The sequence below is a fragment of the Callospermophilus lateralis genome, chromosome 8 (genome assembly GCF_048772815.1).
Source record: "Callospermophilus lateralis isolate mCalLat2 chromosome 8, mCalLat2.hap1, whole genome shotgun sequence".
Classification (NCBI taxonomy): Eukaryota; Metazoa; Chordata; class Mammalia; order Rodentia; family Sciuridae; genus Callospermophilus; species Callospermophilus lateralis.
The window spans coordinates 13,586,070-13,611,020 of NC_135312.1; positions in this window are offsets into that span (position 1 = coordinate 13,586,070).

Genomic DNA, 24,951 nt, shown 5'->3' on the forward strand with positions numbered 1-24,951 from the left:
TCTGGTATATCTCCAATAAATAGGGCAGTATAAAAAGTAATATAGACGAAAAACTTGCTTAGGGGTTTAGGGATATAAGTTTGCTGGTCTAGGGGATTATGGATGTATATGCTTTTAATCATGGAAGATTATAAACATTCAATCAGAATTTTTATTTAAAAATATAAATAGCTTCTGAACAACTATTGGAATTTGAGATTGAAGCCGTGAGTTCCAAAGGCATGTGTAAATTTCTTAACAATAGCAGTTTCCATTCTATGAGAATTTTTATTTTGCCAGGAAAGCTGATAAGAAAATTGAATTTATTAACTTTCATTTTATAACAACCTTAAAAGACAGGAAGGATCCTCAATTCAATTATGAAGAAACTGAAATGCAAAAATTGGAACCATCTAGCTATAGGTAACAAAACAGATTATCTGACAAACCTTTTATACAAATTCACATATTTAATGTTGACCACACCTTTAGGAGGAAGCTGAGGAACCAAGAAATTATGTGACTTGGCCAAAGGCACACAGTTAACATGTGAGACTAGGATCTAAGCACAGAACGACAATGCCTCTTTTAAAGAAGAGAAATTCTTAACTGTTCCTAACTGAAAACATGGCGCCTGGTAAATGTAACTGCCTTTCTTCCTATATATACTCAAATTTAATATTTTGCCAAATGAATCATGAAAGTAATGCAAGTTATTGTGTATTAACTTATGGAAAAAAACCCCAAATACTAGATAGCTGAAGGACAGCTCCTCTAACTATCAGCTTATTTGACATTTCAGTTGCTCCATTCACAGTAGAGTTATGATGTTTCGTATTTAGGCTTATGGAAATGTCTGACACAGTCATCACTTTTGGGTTGTCTGTTTCATAAACGCTTGCAGGTTGGGCATTTTCATCTAAAGGCCACGCAATTTGCAATTATGCTTTGTTTTATGACCTTTCAGTTAGTATGCAATCTATTTGACAGTGCTCATCTGACACCTGTAGCAATTCTGCCTAATAGAAGAACAAGTTTCCCTAAGACACTAACTTGGGCTGAATAAATCACATATAATCCAAAACTTCTGCAGTGCTTCCATTATCAATTTATCTCTGAATGTATGACCTCAAGAGTCACGTTTTCTGTCATGATTTGTTTTTTTGAAAATCTATGCTAATTTTGACTTATATTGTATTGCTTTAAAAATAACCTGTTATTTTTATGAATAGGTAGTTCATCATTCTAGAGAAGTTAAAAATAAATATGTTTATGGAGAGAGGAATTTTTACACCACCATCATATGACAGATTTTTAAACATCATCATTTGCTTTCATGAATTTAGTTAAAATTGGTATGGAGAGTGTTCGGGGGCTTTTTATTTGATATCTAATCATTTTCTGCCCTTCCACACGTTTGAATATGCATGCATATATTCTTTGTATCCCCTTAAATGAAATACATGTTTTGATGACTAGAGGTAATGACTCTTATTACATTCTATGCTTAACAATAAGAAGCACATAGTAGGTGCTCAACAGGTATAGTTGGCTCATCTTCTGTTTAATAAGGACTAAGTATAAACTTGTGGCTGAGTCCACGAGATTCCTACTGGTTGTATAATCTTGGACAACTTATTTAAACTTGAGCTTTTTGTCTGTACATTGGGGTTAATAATAGTCCTTGCAAGGTGAAATCACATGAGATAATTAGAACTGTGGTTGGTACACTGTAAGGACAGAAAATACTATTGGCATTAATTATTTATACAAAATATTGAATAAATGTCTACTACATGCCAATTCAAACCTGAGGAAAGGGTTAGAGAAGTCAAATTGGTTTTGCCTGAAGGGAAACAGAGAGATGCCAAGATAAGTAATAGGACGCCATCAGTATCATAATCCATTATGTGAAGATATGGCACAGCAAGTGTCTAAATGCTTTAGATAACCAAGGAGGACTTCAGAAGGAAAGCAGCTTATGAGCCAGCCCCTAAAGATGGTCCTGACCAAGGAAAGAGAAGGTGAACTGTAGACATCACATACATGATCAAATTACCTGTCCACCTGAGAAGCACAGGCTTAGTTTATGGTTAACCCAGTATTGTTTTTGGATTATTTTCTTCCAGTGGTGAGGCCTTTCCTCACAACATGTGCTACTCAGTATTTCTCCATAATTTCCATCCCAATAGTATACACTTAAAAACAGCTTCTGTTGGAATTGTGTGTGTGTGTGTGTGTGTGTGTGTGTGTGTGTGTAATTGGTCAACTTCTTCACAGTGAGAATGGAGAAGTCACTTACCATCCCTTGAATCCTGGGTTCCCCATTCATAAAGTGAGACAGTCATTTCTGTCTTGCAATCAGTGCATAGAAGCCTAGTGACCTTTCCATTTGGAGTCTTGCCTAAACTACAGTGTGACAGGGAATGTCTGAGTTTGACAACATCATGGAGCCAGACTTTGGGAGCCCTCTCTGCAGGGTCAGAACCATTCCTCATCAAAAGGAAGAGAGAGGAAACAATGTAAGATATTCTATTCTGACATTCAGAGAATCTACACTATGTGCTTCACATACTGGATTACTTAGGGTTTTTGTTCTTTTGTTTATCATCCCCCAAGGTGTTCCCTTGTGCCCTTGACAAAGTTGATTCACCACCACCTGTATGTGTCCAGCTCATGGGAAAGTGAATAGAGAGATCAAGAAATGTTCTTCCAGGACCCCACCTAGGAGTTGGACACATCATTTATGTCAAATATCACTAGCCTGAACTCAGTCATAGGGTCTTAACTATTTGCCAGGGTCACTGGGGGATATGGTCTATAACCAAGAAGTTATGTGCTCATTGAAAACAGGGTGGCTTAATTATTAAAAGGAAGAAAGGAAGAATAGATACGAGGGAATTCTTAGCAACCCATGTCTTGTGCATGCTATTTTAACAGTTCTCTGGGAGTGATCTCCTTATTCAAGGGATAAGAAAGTTGAAATTCAGAGAGGTGAGGTTACTCATTAAAAGTCATTTAAATGTATAGATTATAAAAGGATGATTTTAACCAATGCATCATGCACCAGGTTCTTAGTATGAAAGTGAAGGAAAAAAATAGCTACTTAATGTTTTGTAGCCGTTCAAGAAACTTGACAGCGATGGTGTTCATGTGCCACTGGAAGCCTGTGTCTGCAGGCAGTCTTGTGGGAGGTGATACAACAGAAGATTAAATCATTGAAAATAGTAGTTAGAGTTAAGCCCTTGAAAAAAAGCACAATTTGTTTTCAATTACTTGATTACACAGGCTTCAAAAATTCTACGATATGCCCTGGGTAGTTCAAGGCTCCTGTTTTTTAAAACCATCAACTTGAGTTGAATTTTCAGTTTGAGAGAACAACCCTGGGAACACAGTAATATGAATTTACACACAAAACAAATTCAACCCTGCAAATATGGTGATGACAAGATAATAAAAAATGTAGGAGCAAAAAGATTGGACAAGGCCTAGCAATTTGCCAAAATTTTGAGGTCAGATATCCGTGAGCCATGAAATTGTCTAAAAATTGCTCAGGGTAAGTAAATATATGTTTGGAAGAATTGCTTACAGAATGATTTTAGAGTTTTTTTTTTTCTCTAGGAAAATAATAACCAAAGTTAGGGTCACAGGGAAAGTTCCTTAGGGCCAGTTATAGCATGAATACTAAAGAACAAAGCTGTGCATAAAAATGCATGTTTGGTGATACATAATCTCTGCCTTTACTCCCTGGATTTGTGGGAGAAAATTTCTAAGGTGTTTTAACCATTAAAAAAATCCTTTCTTCTTCCATGTATTAAAACATTTCATGTATTCTAATTTTGTTTTAGAGCTTTGTTAATCTTGATTTTTTTTTTTTTTACATTTCTACTTATGTGAGACTCAGATTCCACTGGCTTTGACACTTCTTTCACGTTAATACCTTCTTTAAGGAAGGGTTGCCTATAGGATTTCGTGGCAAGCAACTTCAGAGGGAAGAGGGAGATTTTGATAAGAGCAACAAATATCCACACTATAGATTAAGGATCTGACACTAGCAAGTATTCCTATATAGCAAGCTTTGTTAAGTAGAACAGAATCTCGTACTACACAATAGATGTCTTGAACATATTTCTCCTATCCATCTGAGATTTTGTATCCATTGGCCAACATCTCCCTAGCCCAGCCCCTGAAACCACTGTCTTACTCTTCTCTGACTTTAACTTTTAAATATAGACATAGAAGTGAGATCATGTGGTATTTGTCCTTCTCTGACTAGTCACCTCACTACATGTTGACTATAGTTAACAAAAATATGTTATATTTAAAAATCACTGAGAGCAAATTTTAAGTATTCTCAACATTCTCTCTCTCTCTCTCTCTCTCTCTCTCACACACACACACACACACACACCACTAGTATTTGAGGAAATGCTTACGTCAGTTGATTTGATTACCCATTCTACAACACATACATATATCATGTTGTACTTGATAAATAAATATTTTTTATCAATTAAAATGACAGAAACTCAGTATATTTGTTCTGTGAAATTAACATTAAAAGAGTGACAAGACCTCATCACCTCACATTAGTATTATCCCTTTGTAGATTCCTCTTCTTCCTCTTAATACTTCTATTCCCCCCAAATTGAAAAAAAATCAGAACACTAATCTTCAGTAGCCTTTAGAATTGTTTCTTTCTGTGGGCAACCGGCGATCCTTGAGTAAAACATACTAAGAAAGCACAATACGAGATTAATTTTCTAGAATGCAGAACTAAGCAAAATATTTAGTTATGATGATAGGAAAATGAGGTTAGGCTTTCTGTGGATTATTTTGAGAGGTTTATAAAGTCCACACTTTGAATCGTCTGTTTACTGCATTTTTGAGAATTTCTGAAATTATCACCATTTTATCTAGCCCTTTGGGTAAACCTCTGCCTTTGTCTGCTCTAACACAACAGAACAACACACACAGATTGGGTGGTTTAAACAACCTGTGTTTATGTCTCACAGTTCTGGAGGAGGTCAGCCCAAGATCAAGTGTCAGCATGGTTGGTTGCTGATGAGGATGTTTCTCCTGTTTTGCACGGAGTCATCCTCTTTCTGTGTCCTCACATGACCTGTGTATGGAAAAAGCAATACTGGTGTCCTTTCCTTGTCTCATAAGGACATCAGCCTCATTGGAGAAGAGCTGCATCCTTGACCTTGTTTATCTCCTTGAGGGTCCTATTTCTAAATATAATACCATTGGGGCTTCGACATGTTAAGTTTTGAGAGAATACCATTCAGTCCATAACAGGCTGTGCGCCCCCCCACCCAGTTACTCAAGGAAACAAATCTGTATGGCCATCGATTTTCAAAATATCTTCTTAACATGAGCAATTTTATCATATTTATTAGTTGTCATTTTAGAGATCAGAAAGCAATCAGGATTTTTGCGGTATGAGACATGGAATAAAACTTTTTTGTTGTTGTTTGTTTGTTTTTGTTGTTTTGTTTTGTTTTTTTGATGAAGAGAGTCTAATGGCCAAGGAAAAACCAATGAACCATTTGTAAGCATGAAAGGCCTCATAGAGACACAAGCAGTTCAAAGATGAAAATGGGGTACAGGGATGAAGAAATGGGCTGTAAGAACTGTATTGTCCCATTACTACTCCTTTGACATAACTCACCACCTGCCTTTCTACTCCTTGGATAATACGTGAAGTACAAATCCTCATTAGTAGCCTTCTCTGATTTACGGTCACTATTTTTATCTTATTGGGTCTTATTGTTCCTTTGTCTCCAAAATTCTCAGGCTCTGGAGTTTGATCCTGATCAACATTGTTCTCATTCACTGTACATGCTGACTGAAACTTTCAATGGGCATGAGATTTAAAATAATAATATGTTTATCTAAGCGCTCAGTAATTATAGTAATTAATTATTTATTAGAACAACAACAAAAAAAATTGACCAAAATTTTCTGAGAAGTAACCATGTGCTGTTTTACATTCATTGCGTTCTCATAAGAACCCTAAAAACTCCGTCCTTGTTATCTCCATCCTCTCTGGTATGGATTTGCATTATCTTCACTTAACCTGAAGCCTTTGTTACTGTTTTGCCTTCTTGTCTCAGAATATTTTGTTGCATCCACCCTTTAGGATATAGCCTGTGATATGAAATTTCAGGAATACAGAATGGAGAATTCCATTAAATTCAAATCCTTGTGATATAAAGGCACCACAGTGGGTGACTGAGCCATTCAGTGGTAAGCATGCATCCCATCAATTGTTTGGTGCAGGATGGATTTTCTCCTTGACATTAAGCTGCTTTGTTCGGCACTGAAAGGCAGTTTTCCTGCAGATCTACCTTCTCCCCAAACTACCTCTAGCCTGTGAAGTATCATCGGCGTATCTGTCCCGTGGTATTGTACATCAAAGGGGCTTCTTTCCAAGAACCCAGGAATTTTGCTGATAAATGCAACTATTTGGAATGAAAAAGTATTATAGACATTTAATTGTGCTTTCAAAGTCTGAATCTCTTTTGAACATATCTCATTACTCATATAATGTAGCTTGAATAAGATTATCCTAAAATTGACTCCATTTAATATAATCTACAAATCATTTTAAGCCACTACAGGTTGAATACCCCTTATCTCAGTTGCTTGGGAAATGTTTCAGATTTTAATGTTTTGGATTTTGGAATATTTGCATAGATCTTAGTGATGGAGTCACTCTCTTCTGGGAATACGAAATCTGAAATGCTACAAATTCCAAAATTTTTTGAGTGTCATGTCATGTTCAAAAAGTTTTGAATTTCAGAGCATTTTGGATTTTGGACTTTCAGATTAGGGATACTTAACTCATAATATGCTATGTTATATTATATTGTATTATATTATATCATGTTATATTATTATAATAACTATATTAAATGAATGTCTAATATGTCCCTGGCATTATACCAAAATAAGCAAAATAAGAGACTGTAATCTGATGTCAAGTATTTGTTGTATCTATTTAAGGACTGCAGGACTAACACAGCAAAGCTAAATATCTTTCCATTGCTGCAGAGTTTTTTTTTTGTTGTTGTTTGTTTGTTTGTTTGTTTTAAGAGAGAGAGAGAGAGAATTTTTGTTTGTATGTGGTGCTGAGGATCGAACCTAGGCCGCACGCATGCCAGGCAAGCGCGCTACCGCTTGAGCCACATCCCCAGCAGCTACAGAGTTTATAAATGGCAGATAGACCTGGTTTCTAAGCCATGACTGATAACTACAACTGGACACATTTGGCCACTAGTCAGTGATTCCTCAAATGATTTTGACTTTTCCAAATCATGAAATATAGGTGACACACTTTGTTTCTAACCTGATGTATGCAGAAGATGCTTCTTTTAGCTCTTCACCATTCCCTCTATTTTCTAAGGTTCAAGCTACCTTATATGTATATGAATTTAAGTAAAAATGATGTTTTTTTTGTATATATATTAGAAATTTTCTGTTCAAATAAAAGAAAGCCAAAGAAGAATACTCAGATTAGAATTTTCTAGAAACATTTTTTTAAGTTGTAGATGGACACATAATAAAATAAGTTCCTTTATTTTATTTTTATGTGGTGCAGGGGATAGAATGCAGTACCCCAGGCATGCTAGGCGAGTGCTCTTTCCTCTGAGCCACAACCTCAGCCCCTCTAGAAACATTTTAAAGAAAAAAATATATTTTTTGGTCTGGCCTTTTTAAGTGTAGGAATTTGGCTGACCCTGCAGTTCATCCCCAGGCTTATGTGTGACCTCAGAATCACCATGCAAACGTCACGAATGGCATATTTTGGTATTTTTGAGAGTGTGTTTTCTGGTCTGTGGACTTCATATATGTGTTCCGAAATGAGTGTACATTTCAATATGGGTATGTTTGAGTCTGGTTCCCTGCCACCCCGCCGCAGAGATGATTTTATTCTCAACAAAGTCTATAATGAAGTAAGGATGGCTCCTGATATTTAAGAGAACTAAAATCCTGCTTCAATAGAATTCAACATTAACCCTTGCATTTGTGCAATATTCTATCATCCCCAGGTCCCTTTGCCCACTTATTTTTCTGACTCAAACCATAAGTATTCTCAAAGCCAATTTAAAAAAAAAAATTTACTTTGAAATTTTTATTTGATCAGCAGCCTCAAGATCTGAAGGGGATTACATTTTCCCCCCTTTCTTGTTTCTCGAACTAGCATAAATAATCCTCTTTGTGATAATACCCTGTCTCCCAGAGCACTTGTTTATCATAAGAGGACTCTTGTTTCCATGGACTCATGCACTCAGAAGCTTGGCTGACTTTCTGAGGCAAATGTCAGACAGGAACCGCGTCTTTGCTTTTCCAGCCAAATTGCTTCGTTTTTACAACACTAGGCTTGATTTATAAGGGTTTTTGAAATATTGAAATTGCCCCCAATCTAAAAGAAATGCAACGTGTAGGCATTTTAGCATAAAAACATTAATAAGAATTATTTATAGGGGAAATGGGTTATAGGGTTTTGGAAAATCGTCAACTCTGAGCAAAATATGGCAATGTCAACGAACCACACTGACATTCTAGAGGAAGGTGCGTATATTGAGGGATAACTGAAGCCAATCCCAAGAGGGACTCGTAATTTCAGAGTTTGGAGTGATTAAATAAACCTCTTAAAAATGGAGGAGGGGGGAGGAACATAGAAATCAAATTATTTTTGCTTGACTTATAGGGAGCTTCTCTATTTTTTGTTGATAAATTGTCCAAAGTAATCATCAACCATGTATTTACTCAAAAATGAAATCTCCTAGTTAAGGATTTAACTAGGGACCATAGCTGTATCTACCTAAGAAGTAAGAAGGATTGGGAGAGACTAATTAATTGTACATATGCAAAAAACCAGGACCCAGGATGGATAGTTAACATGTTGTTTAAATTCCATTTCTTCCACTTAGCATGAGAATTGGATGCTGGTGTTAAAATATCATTTTTCTGGATAACAGAAGTCAGGGAGGTGAAGTAATATGCTTAACTTCTCATAGTTGCTCAACTTTGGACCAAATACGCAATTCAGAAATTGGGTTGAGAAGCAAGAGAGAACACAGTAGAACAATATATGTTTTGAAAACATGTATTTTATATATAGTTTTTTAAAAAATCAAAATATTGACTAAATCCAACTAGTAGATAACTATATTTTCCCCAAAATACATGATATTTACAAGAGTTTCCATAATTATTATAAGAATTCAATGGTTTTACAACTCAGTGGTCAGAGAGAAGGCTTTCAAGTTACTTTAAACAGAGGCCATGTTTAATAACAGACATGGCATAAAACTCAGAAGATGGAAGGCAGAGGAAAAGAAAGGTAGAGATGCAACAGAAGAAAACAGAACTGAGGCACAGGAGGAGAAAATGTTGATGAAACCCAAAGCCCTGAGAACATGAAGTACCTCTGGGCAACATTATTCTTTTGTGTTAGATTATTTCTTGGAGTTTTGAACACTTGCTATCTGCCAGTCTTTGCTCTGAATAATGGAGAAACAGAATGTCATCACTCCAAGGGGCTCAGTCCAGCAGACGTGAGGATCAAAATCACACTTGAAGGTGCCAAGATGAGGCTAATCAGGATCTGCCATGGAGAACAAGAGAGGGCCCAGGGCCAATACAAGGGCCAGGGAAGGCTTCCCAAAGGAAGTGACAGTTGAACTGGACTGAGTCCAGAGGGGTAAGAAAGGCTCAGGTAAAGGTGGGGAGCTGTGGGCAGAGTATAGAAAAGAGGCCCAACACACTCTTTGGCATCTAGTAGTTGATAGGCGAGGGTAAAATGGCAGTGAAGGAATGTAGGTGGTTTGGAACTCCTGGATGCAGAGTGAGAGGACACAGGAATAGGGGGCAGGACTGAGAAGGTCAGCAAGGGTGAAACATTCTTTGACAAAGGCAAACATGATTGTCACCATGCCATCATTATGTTATTCATCTATTTCCTCTTTCACCAGCATTTATCATATGCCAGGTGCTCTGCCATTTAATATGGGTTATTTTTCCAATAAAGATATTATTTTCTATAGGACACAAACAATGTTTTCTCTATTCTTGTATTCCCTATGACCTCCTGAAAATTGCTTTGTGTATAGAAGTTATTATATATCCCTTAGATACTTGTTAAATTGCCTTGATATTATAACTGAATCTGCAGAGGAATCTAGGGATCAGAAAGATTTAAGAACTCATAAGGAAATTATCAAAGCAATCAATTTCACAATATCATCACAAAGAATAAGTTAATTAGGAATAACTTGAACAAAGTATGTGCAAGAATTACACGTTGACAAATATAGCAACATTGAAAGAAACATAAATTTACATTAATAAATGCAAAGACAGCTCTTATTCATGTATTGGAAATTTAATATTGTTAAGAAGACAACTCTTCTAAAATTAATCTGCAGATTCAAGGCAAACCTTAGAAAAATCCTGTCTTTTTTTATTTTTTAGAAAGTGACCAGCTGTTCCTAACATTCATATGGAAAGTCAAGGGACCCAGAATATCTAAAATAAGTTGCAGAAAAAAAACACTTCCTAACTACAAATTTTTCTAAAGTTACAGAAAACAATACAGTGTGGTAGTGGAAAAAAACTGGAGAGGTCAGAAATAAATCCTGACATTTATGGTCAGTTGACTTTTGATATGATTACCAAGATAATTTATTGGAAAGAAAACAATCTTTTCAACAAGTGGTCCTAGAATGACTGGATATCAATAAGCAACACAATACAATTTGAGCCCAGTCTTCCTCCATTTTCAAAACCTAACTCAAAGTAGACCAAAAACTTAAATGTAGGAACTAAAACTATAAAAATCCTTGAATAAAATAAGGGAGTAAATTTTCACAACCTTGTATTAAGTTAGTCAATGGTTGCTTAAAGTTTACATAAAAAAGTAAAGATGGATACACTGGACTGAATTAAAATAAAAAAAAAACAATTATGTGTCTCAAAGACCATAACTAATAAAGTAAAAAGATTATCTACATAGGGGTAAAAATGTTTGCAAAAATATTTTATATGTCTGATAAAATACTCATCTCTATCTATTGATGTATCTACCAACATATACAACTCTGCAATAACAAAGAAAAATAGCCCACTTAACAAAAGGAATAAGGAATTTACACAATTACATTTCAGCCGAAAATATAGCTAGGACTTACCAAAGTCTTAGTAAGACTTCACTTGTTGCATTTAAAGAGAAGCTTATCTTAGCCCAGGATAGAATTAGGAATCCCTAGGATGAAGATGTATATGTTTGTAAACTGCAAATTGGTTGTCATGGCTTGCAATATTTCAATTACGTGGTGGATTTTATTTCCTCATGCCTTGGATCTGGTCTCACCTTTGATCAGTAGCATGTGGCCAATGTGACATTAGGGCAGTTCTGAGCCTAGGTCAGGAGAATTCCTAGGATTTCCAATCTCGTGCCCTTGGACTTGGGGAACCATCCTGCAGACAAGCCTGGGAAAATCTATTGCAGGATGAGAGATCAGGTGGAGAGAGAACTCTTTTCACACCTGTACTAGTGAAGCCCTCCCAAGCAGCCAGGTTCAGCCCACCTACCTGACACTTGAGGGCAGGCTTCTGAACAGAGATCAACTGAGGCTGGCGCCTTATTTTGCTGATAATTCAGCTCAATATAGTCACATTTTAACGTTCAATTTCAAATGGATACACTGTCTTACAAAAAAGCCTTTAGAAATTTCACTTTTAAAGTATCTATTTTTGAGGTTGGGTGTGTACATTTGCCCCAGTTAAAATTATATTTCAAAGTGCTAGCAAGAATATGCAAATGATGACAGCCTAGGGGTCCAATGGTGATTTTCATGACAAAACAAAAACATAATTTTTAAAAAAAGTGAAAATACTTGCATCCTGAGGTTGGCGGCCTAATAAAGTTTTTGTTTTTCATGGAGGAAGAGATCTACAAGGAAAATGTAGTTAGGACCCAGCAACCATACTTGATTTGTTCCTAACACAGGTTATTGTTTTTGCTTCATCAAAAATAACTATAGGATTTAATTCACAACAAACCATAAATAAGCCCTAGACAGTTACAGATTGAATAAAATGGAATCAAAAACATAAATTTGTTTATACTTGTAAGATGGAAGAGAAGGAGTTTCTCATTGCAAAATCAATGAGAAAAAAAAACACACACAAAAAGAGATATCAGATTTGTTGGCTTTAAAATTTTTGCTGTGAAAAGATCAAAAACTAAAATGCAAATAGAAAACTAGAAAAGCCTTACATCTATCATACATAACATACTTACAGTTACTATCGCTTGAGTTTCAGACAAACCAGAATGGGAAAAGCTCTATGATTCATAGCTTCATTAATTTCAAAAATCACTTACAAGAGAATGTAAACAATATAATAATCTAATATTTATTCATCAATATTTCAACAAACAAACTTAAAATCTATTTTCAGTAGGTATTATTGCTAGGTTTGACTTATCTATTTTTTTAGAAAACAAACAACAACAACAACAAAAACCACCAAAAAACAAAAATACATCTCATCCTTTTTCCTTGAGAAGTTTTTAATTTTGTGTGAGAACAACAGATATTGCATTAAGCACAGCTTGAGCAGGTTGTAGATTCATTAAGTGTTCTGTTTGAGATGCCAGTGGGCTCCTAAAACCCATGCAGTGTCCTTTCAAGCCATAAAGTCTGGTATAACGTACATGTATTTGGCAAAATTACACATTACAAGTACTTTATGTAGACTAATGGAGCCTCAGCATGCGTGCATATACACAAAATACAAAATGTAGATTTGATATGATCACTTCTAAGGGAAATTTTTAGAGTTCTGTGAGAACACAGCCTGGTTCATATTTAAGGAAGGGATTCTTGGTAAAGGGGTTGGGAGCAGAGTCCTGAAAAATAAACTGAAATTGTTATCATTAAGAAATAGGCAGAGAGGACAGAAAACAAGATGATTTGGAAGTGGAAGGGAGCAGGGGACTTTAATGTCCCATGGACTTTGGTGTGTCATAGAGAATTGAGGCAGAAGGAAAGGAGGGGGAAGATGGGAAGAGTTGACAGAGCACACCGGGAGTTTGGCTGAAGGTGAGAGAATCATGGAAGAGTTTCCAGGGAGAAAAGTGACAAAGAGTTGGAGGTCTTGGGAGATTAATCTGGATGCACTAAAGAGAGTGGAGTGATAATGGCCTTGGAAAGGGATTAAATATCTGGAACAATTCTCTGCTCCTCTGCAGGTCTGCTCTCCAGTTCTTCTGACATCTTGCTGTGGTACAGACCTCAGTTCTTCCATGCGTGTCCTTCCACCCTAATTAGATATTCTTGCCCTAGCCCACTCCTGCCTCTTTCTCTCTGGGTAAGCTGAGAGTTTCTGATGATGATTTTTGAATCTAAAGTCCAGGTACATAAAGAATTTGACTCTGACCCAAATCCTTGTTCGTAACCCCAAATTCTTGAGAGAAAGAACAGGGTTCGGAGAGCACTGGGGATGCATCACAACCAAACAGCTGTGACCTGACCTCAGCTCTTACTCCTATGTGGTTCAATGCCAGCTGCTGCCATCCACATTCCAGGGACAAGGGATGCGGCAAGTCTTGCAAAAAAAGGAGGATTTTTTTAGTGAGTTGTGACTTACCTATGGACTTAAAACATATTGTATGAAGTAAGGGGAAGGCTAGTTAAAATGGTCCTGCTCCTCCCTCCACCAAATTTACATGTTAAGACCTAATCTTCAATGTGATGGACACTGGGAAATGTGAAGTGGATTAGATCAGGAGGGAGGTGACAGAACAGTGTTGTTTCTTCTAGCATGCGAGGTCACAATGAGAAACCACCATCAATCAACCAGGGAGCCCCCAAATCATCCAATACCTTGGTCTTGGACTTCCTCATTGTCAAAACTATGAGTAGATTACTGTTGTTTATAAGGGACCCAGTTTAAGAAGTTATATTACAGCAGCTTGAATGTGCTTTATTGCAAGAATAGAAAGGGGAAATAGCCAATAAAAAAGAGAGAGGAAAAGCAATAGGAGAAATATCAGGAGGATCTAGGATATAGTTACATAATATGTTTATAAAAACAATCTGAAATATAGCGCTAATTTTTAAATTACTTACATTTGACCCAGCAATTTTCCTTCTCGTATTCTGTGACCTCCAGATACTTGGGGTTTCAAGGTCCTGGAATCTTTCCATCCCCTCTCTGCTCTTCTTCTAGACTCACTTCTGTAATTTATCATAATGTGGCCCAGCACCTTAAACATGATTGAAAGTTATCTAGGCCTCACCCGAAGTGTTTCACTTTGGAACTTATTTGTATGTTTTCTTTGATGCCTAAAACATCTCCTCCTAGGCTTATCTCTACGTCTGTATGATGTGGACATTTCTAGGAGGTAAAAGGAAGTAACCCAGGCCTCTGCTCCTGCAGGGATTTTACATGGCAGGATGGGTGGAATATTCATCCCCAAGAGATTTTCTACACTGCTGTCATTTCATTTACGTCTGGGTCTAGTGAAGTCCCAGATTGTTCTTAACAGACAAGGACCAAGTTTTAATTCAGTCATATAACCTTTAAGCATGTTACAGTGTTTTATTCATAGGTGATATTCAGTAAATACTTGTGCAATGAATTTAGTAATAGGATCTCAAAGATACCGAGGAAGAATGGAATAAAGATATTGATTAATTATTGTCTTTATAAATAAAACTGGCATGTTAAAATGTCTAGAGGTAAAATAAGGAGATGAAAAGATATAATTTGTATCTAATAAACAGAAAATAAAGTAACAAAAAAAAAAGAAAAAAAAGAAGAAGAAGAAGCATTACTTGTCCAAAGGATTTACCAAAATGAGGCAGGGGATCATAGAATATCTTGTTCTAAGTAGGACAAATAGAAAGCAAATCAAGATAATAAATTTAATATAAATCTATCAGTAATCAAAGTAATCTCCAGTTAATAGAAAGTTATTTGAGAAAGGATTTTAAAAAACAAGTCTGAGATTATTACAAATGCACACTTAGAACTTAAGAAAATGGAAATGCAAGACTAAAAGAATTATAAACAACACCAAACAAATATTTTCAATACTTTAAATACTTTTTAATATTTATATCTTAGGATTTTTGTAACAATAGAAACCTAGGGGAAAACAAAGTGAATAAATAAATTGTAATAAAAAAAATATAACTTAACTAAACAGGAGTTTAGTTAAGCACATATAGCAACTTAGGTGGATCTCAAAATCACCAGGTCAGCTTAACAGCGTGGCCTGGGTTAAAATATGATTTTATTCATATAAAGATAAAAACATGAGTATCAAGGGGTTGGGGTTGTGGCTCAGCAGTAGAGCGCTCCCTTAGCATCCATGAGGCACTGGTACCACATAAAATAATAAATAAAGACATTGTGTCCACCTATAACTAAAAATAAATAAATAAAAAAATATTAAAAAGAAAAAAACTATGAGTATCTAAGCAATCCATGGTTTAGGGTAACCTGGGTTAAAATATGATTCTTATTCATTTAAAGTGTAACTGCACTCAGTATTAAAAAGATAAAAATATCATGTTAAGAAATTTAGGGTTTTGGTTGTTGCAGCCTAGGAACTGCCTATCTTTGTACTTTCTATGCAGAATCTATGAGTGAAATAAGGAAGAGTCAAAGTTGATTATGACTCAGGACTGTTCTCCTATAGAGTTCATTATTTCCAAGAGATTTGCAGGTGGCTATCTTCTGGTAAGTTTTAGCAGTTTTTGAAAAAACAAATGTAATAAATATGATCTATGATAGAATGCAAATATCTGAGGGCCCTCATTATAATCTAGAATATTGGACTGAAATTACTATTCAACATATCTCAGTTTACATGAGTGGATATACATTTCTTCCTAAATTTGCTTTCCTGAGAATGAATACAGTCATACCTGGCTTCCTAATTATACCAGAAGAGTTTGGGATGAGATGACTTTCAGATATTATAAGTTTTGTGAAGTAAAATAATATTTCAAAGAGAGTAAGCCATTTTGTTCCAGGACTAAAAAAAACAACATGCTTTTTAATATTGAGTTCATTCCTTTTCTCTAAAACAAACTTTTCAGAAAGGTCTTAAATTGAAGTAAATTTGTTTTAAAGATAATTGAAATTTATATTTTGTGTATGTTTATATATTTGTGTATATACACATATAGATACAGAATAATGAAGTTTCATGTAATAAATTACATGTTTTTGAAAAAAAGATGAATGGAATCCATGTCTGGCCTCTTTAATATATTGTCAGTAGAGAAAGGAACATGTTTTCTCAGCTGCATCAATTTCTCTTTTTCGTTGACAGGCTGCATACTATAAATTTCCATCCAGAGTGAATCACTCAGATTTACACAGTCTTTGCCATGACTTGAAAAAGAGATTTTGGGTGATATCTACATCTTCAGCTGGAGCCATTTTTTCCTGTTGACTTTCTTTAGAACAGGTAAAGATTACTAATGGTACAAGAAGGTTAAGCTTGAACATAAGTCAGGCAACACATCTGGTCATTCACCATCATGATAAAAACTAGAGAGGTGGCAGACCTCAGATTCTGGAAACCTCATACCTGACAGTAACCTTTAAGGAAAATCATGTGTAAGGAAAATTATGGAGACTATCACTTGGACTTCCTTTTATTAGCTACCTGTAGTCTGGGGTGTGGAAAGTAAGCTTGGTTTATTTACAACATCATAATAATTCATGATGGAGATCGAATTAGTAAAATGGGCTCAACTTTCATAGCTGCTTGTGGTATCAGAGTGTGTAGACCAAGAAGTTACCTGCTATTTTCACTTGAGTGTTCACTTGACTACATGGCTTAAACTAAGAAAATGAGGCCTAAATCTCCTATGCATTACCAGGTTGTAAGACTCTCCTCCAAAATATGCATTTGCCATTAATTGAGAAGTTAAATAGAATTTTGGTCCGAGTTCAGAATGCTGACTGTAATTTTAAAAAATCACAATAACCTTATTCGTTTGCAAAAAAAGAAAAAAGAAAGAAAAAGAAAAAAAAAACTTCCTTTAACTGATTTTCATGCAAATTTTGATCATGATGCTCATAGGGCCATCGTATTCAATAAGGGAAGCACACCTTCACAGATTTGATCACCAAATTCTGCCTATAGAAATCAGACCCACTCGAGTCAACACATTCCCCTTGATCTACATTCAATTTTTTTATTTATAAGGAAAATTATTGAAGATGGGGAAAACTAAATTGAGTTCTATTTACTCAGAGGTGGCTGGCTGTACTGGATAGAGATGAAGTCAAAGGGCTTGTTTAAAATCCGGTTCTGCCCTTTTCTTCTGTGTGACTGGTTGAAGTTGCTTCACTTCCCTGTTTCACTCCTTTGTCCTGGCCAGCACTTCACGGTTAGATTTCTGACCTTCAAAACTGTAAGAAAACAAATATGTGCTGTTTTAAGCCAATATGTTTATGGTAATTTTTTATAGTGGCAAAAGAAAACAAACACACCCCTGCTTTGCAAAGAATAACTGAAGTTGTACTGTTTGATGTCTTTTTTCCTTCCTCTCCTGAATAAAACGTTGACTGAACAAATGAAATAAATTGAGTTTGACAGTTTTCAGAGAAGGCAAACAAAAATTTTTAACCTTACAATGGTTGTGGCATCTCTGATCTGTGGGAATATATTAAAGGAGGAGATAGCGTGAGAAGTGCACTTAGCTGGTTGTTACTGAGAGTAGAACTGTCTTAAAGAAGGAGGTGACCAGGCCTTCCTTTAACAAAGTGACTCATCTCTTCAGCTGCTATTGATAAGTGATAATGGCAATGATAATGAGTGATTTTTAAAATATCCTTCCCAGTCTTCATTCTCCACATCTTACATCTTTTCACTCATTCATAAACTCTGTCTAATGTACCAGAACATTGCATTAAGTTGCTATCTTGCTGTGCACACAAGCCCTAAAAGGAAAGAGTCATCAGGAAGGGGGGAAAGATTGTAGTAGAAAGAAAGGCCTTTTGTAGGTTGCTTTCCAAGAGCTGGGCTCCATTCCAGGAAAAGGAAGGGCACTTTACAGGGACTTCAGTTTTCTTCTGGTCATCTTCAGACTCCTTCCTCAGCACTTTGAGGATACAAGCTAATGGTGAATATTTTATCAGAACTTTTGCATTAAAATCACAATCACTTAAAACTTTGAGGTTTGCCAAAAGGATTTTATTATATTCGGAGAGTGATCTTAAAATTTGCATTTTAAACAATGTTGTTATTAGCAGAATAGGTCTGCCAAATATTTCTTCTCTGGAAGCCATACAACCAATTTTTTTTCATATGTTTGTGCCAATACATCAAAAATTCCCATTTAGAAAAAAGAAATAAGTAATTCTTTTATGAGTACAACCTATGTTTTCAATACTGTGATTTTATAGAAAAGCAAATATTTCTGACAGGTAAAGAGTGATAGAAATTTAGACATAAGAAACCAAACATTCCATATATTTTAATAATCATCAACATTTAAAATTCAACAGAGCGAAACATGGGGTAAATACTAAAAAGTTTGGAATAAAGAAAAATATAGGGCTGGGGATGTGGCTCAAGCGGTAGCGCGCTCACCTGGCATGCGTGCGGCCTGGGTTCGATCCTCAGCACCACATACAGACAAAGATGTTGTGTCCGCCGATAACTAAAAAATAAATATTAAAATTCTTTCTCTCTCTCTCTCCCTCTCTCACTCTCTTTAAAAAAAAAAAAGAAAAATATAAAGAGAAAGATATAATATATGTGACTATACCATACTCATTAATGAATATGCTGAAGCTGAGACAAATTAGATAGGTTTATATGTAGAATAAACTATTCTTCCTCTAAAAATGAAATCAGGTTTAAAGGAGAGTAAGCTTCCATATTTACTATGTTCTGTGCACATGTGTGTACTACTCATCTTATTTGCACCGTTGGGGTAAGTACTACATCATAAACTATGGAAAATAGTTCTTGGGTAATTGTATAGCTAGCTCAGAACAGAGATGAGAACTTACATCTTTTGATGCAAACAGTGCTTTTCTTTACATGAGGGATATTAGGAAAAGTGAGAGTTAAAAGAGGGAAGAGAAAGTTGAGTTAACTCAATTTTATCTTGATGGCTTTAATGTACAAGGGACATTATTTCGAAACTTATAGCATTACTTTGTTCTGTGTGTGAACATGCACGTGTATGGAACAACCTGTAGCTTATCTGAGTTTGTCAATGGAGAGAGCCATCCATTAAAACTTCTTTTTCACAATCCCCTTTGCAAAGGAAATGTAATTAAAATGAATCTCTGGTTCCAAAGAAAATAAATCTATTACCACCTCAACTGTTTGACATTTATGGAAACATAGAACAGATAAGTAATTTACATGTACATTATTTTTACTATCTGATCTTTTCTGAGAGAAAAGTCATGTAATTATCACTCTGTAATGGCCCAACATGATATTATAACTTATTAAAATTTCGTAAAAAATAATGTTAGAAGACATTTAAAATGTGCTATGTGCCAGATATTCTTTAAAGATTTTTCTTTTCTTGTTTTTTTTTTTTTTGGTTTGTTTTTTGCATGACTGTCTTGATAATAACTTAATGAGTTGAGGACCATGATGATCTCCATTTGATGGAATGAGAAACTAAGGCACACAGAAATAAAATAATGTATGTAAAGTCATGCAGATAAATAGGGGCCTACTTGGGATTCAAATCCAGGTGTTCTGACTCCAAGGCCCCTTATGTTAAATATATGCTAAAATTTTCTATAATTTTTAATAGGAGTTGAGTGGATTGTCACAGGATATTAAAAAGTAAAGGGAAAAAGTAGACAAATCTAAAAACAAAACTCCTAGAGATAAACTGAGATATAATTCTTTAGCATAATAGAGTTCACCAAGGTCTAAACAGGATAAATGGAAAATGCCCATGGAGGTCCCTCCCTCATGACATTTCAGAACACAAAATGTTTAAAAGGATTCCAAAAATACAAACAAAAACTGGTTACTTATAAAGAAATGAGAATTAGAATGGAGTTTAACCTTTTTTTTTTTTTTAAATCATCAAAACTGTATGTGACAGTGGAAAAAGCTGTTATTTTAAGTTCTAAAGGAAAATGCTATTCCTTGCCAAAATATCAAGGGCAAGTACAGCAAAGACACACTTTTGGATATGCACAGACTCATAAAGTTTAGCACTCACCTCCCAAAGTGGCTTTTAAGAACCCACTTGAGTAAATTTAAGATGAAATGCAGGAAAGAAGAAAATGGGATTCAAAAAATCTGCTGCAGAAGTTGAGTAAAATTTAAAAGCACAGCTGTTAATTGTGCAATTACTTTAGTAATAAATATTTGTTAACTAAATTAAGTTTTCATAAATATAAAATGATAAGTATCAGAAACTTATGTGAAAAATATAATGATGAATTAAATTTGGGAGAACACGGGGCATTGTATTTCTTGGCATATTCCCAAAAAAAGGGATATGATATTTTAATTTGATGAGTATGACCTACTATTTAAGAAACTATTCAAATACATACAGATAATAAATATGGCAGTTTTGGTAAGAATGATGAGTAAGAAAAGCACAAAGGAAAATAATTAAGTTACAACCATCATATTTTATTTTAGACAGTCAACACTGTGTTGAGTTATCAAGGATGACTATGTAAGTACTTCATGTATGGTTATGAAGAAAACTTCAAGGATTATTTCAAACAAACTAAAAAGAAAGTAAATAAAACAAATAAAAATACAAATGAAGAAGAACCAAATGTATTAATAGAACAAGAGTCAATGGTTGGAAAAGTCAGCTCCTCTTCTACTCTTATATTGTTTAATTTACTCATTTTATTTGAAACAAAAATTATACATTTTTTGGAAGGGTTTTGGGGAAAGAACATAATTTTATTGCTATGTATTTAATTAGTTGTTTCATGTGTAACATAATATCCTCTAGAGGATATTGAATGGTGAATGAGAAATTAGCAGGTAAGTATTCAGGAGACAATCCCATAGGAAAGTCTGGTCAATGTAGAAATGCCACTTTCATGGTTGAATAGATGATAGGTCACAGCAGTAATATATTACAGAGAAGGATTCAATGTGGAGGTTATTTGGGGAGGTGAGAAGTAAATTTAGCTTGAACTCAAAAGCAGCTACGGATTTGTAAGGAGGGCAAAAGAGACTGAAGAGAAACATGAGAAGCAAGAGGGTCAGGAGGTAGGGACAAATTTCTACATGAGAGGAAGGAAAAGGACTTCGAAGGTGACCTCTGCAGTGCTTGCTGGAAGACTGGTTACTTGGTGGTGTCCATTACAATAGACGATATAGAAGAAGAGTTTCATATTGAGAGAAAGGAAAAAATGAATTTAATTTTTTTTGGAAATGTTGAATGTGAGGGTCTGTTTCAGTCTTTCTTGATGGTTATAACAAGATATCATAAACAAGCATTGATAAATAACATAAATTAATTTCTCACAGTTCTGGAGGATGGTAAATCCAAAATCAAGAAGCCAGCAGTCTGGTAAGGCCTATTTCATGGTTCATATAAATGGCGTCTTTTTGTTTAGTCCTCACATGATGGGATAAGAAACAAGCTGGTTTCTTCAGCTTCTTGTAAGAGCACTAATCCCATTAAGAAGCAATTACCTCCCCAAAGGCAGGCCTCTAATGCAATCACTTTGAGATTTAGAATTTCAACCTCTGAATCTGGGAGGACCTAAACATTCATACCATTGCAGGGCTTGTTGTTCTGTTATTCATTCACTCAGATGGTGGAAACACAAAACTGAAGACTAAAAGAAAGAGTTGAAGATATAAATTTTTTAAAAAAAATCTTCAGTCTAGTGCTATCCTTTTCAAGATAGGATCATAACTATGGGAGCCAGTATGCTGCTAAGTGTTCTAGTACTTACCAGTGTGTCTTTTACACACCAATAAAATGAGATAAAAGGAAAAGATGATGTCAAAGATATCTTGAGAATCATTTTGATAACTTCTCATAATTCTGAATTGAAATTAGTCCTTAAACTATTCTACAAAGCAACAGTAACAAAACAACAGTATGGTATTGGCACCAAAATAGACTTGTATACCAGTGGTGCAGAATAGAGAACACTGAAACAAATGCACATAAATACGGTTATCTCATACTAGATAAGGCAGCCAAAATCACTCACTGGAGGAAAGATAGCCTATTCAACAAATGGTGCTGGGAGAACTGGAAATCCATATGCAGAAAAATGAAATCAAGCCCCTATCCCTCACCATGCACAAAACTCAACTCAAAGTGGATCAAGGACCTAGGAATTAAACTAGAAACCCTGGGACTAATAGAAGAAAAAGAAGGCTCAAATCTTCATCATGACCAATTAGGCCCTGACTTCTTTAATAGGACTCCTATAGCACAAGAAATAAAACTGAAAAGTCTCCTCAGCAAAAGAAACAACCAGTGAGGTGAATAGAGAGCCTACAGAATGGGAGCAAATTTTTACCACACACATACCAGATACAGCAATAATCTCTAGAATATATAAAGAACTCAAAATCTTAAAACCAAAAAAGCAAATAACCCAACCAATAAATGGCCCAAGGTACTGAACAGACACTTCTCAGAAGACGATATATAATCAATCAACAAATATATGAAAAAATGTTCAACATCCCTAGTAAGAGAAATGAAATTCAAAACTACTCTAAGATTTCATCTCACTGCAGTCAGAATTACAGCTATTAAAAATACAAACAACAATAAGTATTGGTGAGGATGTGGAGAAAGAGGCACGTTCATCCTTTGCTTGTATGACTGCAAACTGGTGCAACCAATATGGAAAGCAGTATGGAGATTCCTTGAAAAACTGGGAATGGAACCACCAATTTTTTTAAAAAAGAGAGAGAGAGAGAGAGAGAGAGAGAGAGAGAGAGAGAGAGAGAGAGAGAATGAATATGAATATGAATATGAATCTTTTTTGTAGATGGACACAACACAATGCCTTTATTTTTATGTGGTGCTGAGAATCAAACCCGGGTCACACCCATGCTAGGCGAGCACTCTACCGCTGAGCCACAATCCCAGCCCCTGGAACCACCATTTGACCCAGCTATCCCACTCCTCTGTCTAAACTTAGAGGACTTAAAAACAGCCACATCAACAGGGACATCACACATCAACATTTGTAGCAGCACAATTCACAATAGCTAAATTGTGGAACCCAATCTAGATGCCCTTCAGTAGATGAATGAATAAAGAAACTTTGGTATATATACCAAAGTTTCTTTATTCTATTATATATGTATATATAATAGAACATTACTCAGCATTAAAAGAGAATAAAATCATGGCATTTGCAGGTAAAATGAATGGAGTTAGAGAATATTATGCTAAGTGAAGTAAGCCAATACCCCCAAACCAAAGTCTGAATGTTTTCTCTGACGTGTGGATGCTGATCCATAATGGGGATGGCAGAGGTTTCAGGGGGAGCAGAGGAGGAATGGAGGAACTTTAGACAGGGCAAAGAGGAGGGTGGGAAAGTGAGGGGGCATGGGTGTAGGAAAGATGGGGGAATGAGATGGACATCATTACCCTAAGTACATGTATAAAGACATGAATGGTGTGACTCTACTTTGTGAACAACCAGAGACTTGAAAAATTTGCTCTCTATGTGTACTACGAATTGAAGTGCCTTCTTCTGTCATGTGTAACAAAATAGAATAAATAAATAAAAATTTTAAAAATTCACATAATATAAAATTAACCATTTTAAGGCGTGCAACTCAGTGACATAAAGTACATTCACAGTGTCATATGACTATCATCCCTAGTTTGAAAACATTTCAACACCCCCTAAAAGGAAATCTAAACCCATTAATCATCCTATCATGGTTGCAGTCTGTTGGGGTCTATGGCCATGTCCTCACAAGGCAGAAGGGCTAGCTATCTCTCTGAGTCTCTTTCATAAGGTTGCTAACATCATTTGTGAAGGCCCTGCCTTTGTAATCTAATCACTTCTCAAAGGAACCACTCCCTAATATTATCAATCTGGGATTTGGATTTCAACATATATTTCTAAAAGTTATGATTATAACTATTATAGTGGTGTCTCATTGTGATTTTGAGTACCTGTTCATGTGTTTGTTAGTCATTTGTGTCACGGTCTTTTAAAGAATGTCTGTTAAAGTCTTTTAACTAGTTACTAATTGGATTGTCTGTATTTTTGTTGCTGAATTCTGAATTATTTATGTACTTTGAGTATGAGACCCTTATAAGTACATAACTTGCAAATATTCCTACTCTTCCTTTAATTTTTGATTTAAAACAAAATTATACACATTAAAAATGAAATTTGTCTAACATGATGGTTTCATTTGATACACAGATCCTGAGTCATAGTTTGTGTAAGAGCTATGAGCATTCTAATCTGCTTCTTCTATACTTGATTTTACTAGAACCTGAGAAGATTAAATTACTGTAATGAGAAGAATTTTCAGTTGGATAGTCTCTGACATAATGCCGATCATTTTTGTTTTATTATTCCCTTCACAGATTGTAGCTCTTGTAGCAATATTCAGTATGTTCTCAATTTTAAGAAATATATTTCTCTTGTTTATGTGTAGTCCATTTATAGCAATCATCCTATTGTTAATTTAAAAATATACTTCTAGAAAAGCTAGTCAAGTTGGAAGGGAATATGCTCTGTTAATCGGATGAGTCTTTCAAAGATAATATATGTGTTTGTAGAAAGAGAAATGGGATTTTGGCATGAGTAAATTTTTATGGTTCAGGTTGACGAGATCATTTTCACTTTCTCTATCCTGACTTTATTCTGATTGTCCAAAACATAGCTCCTTTTCCTTTTGCTTTTTCTCTGTGCTTCTCTTATCTAGACTGGAAATATGCCTTCTCTAAACATTTGGGAAAG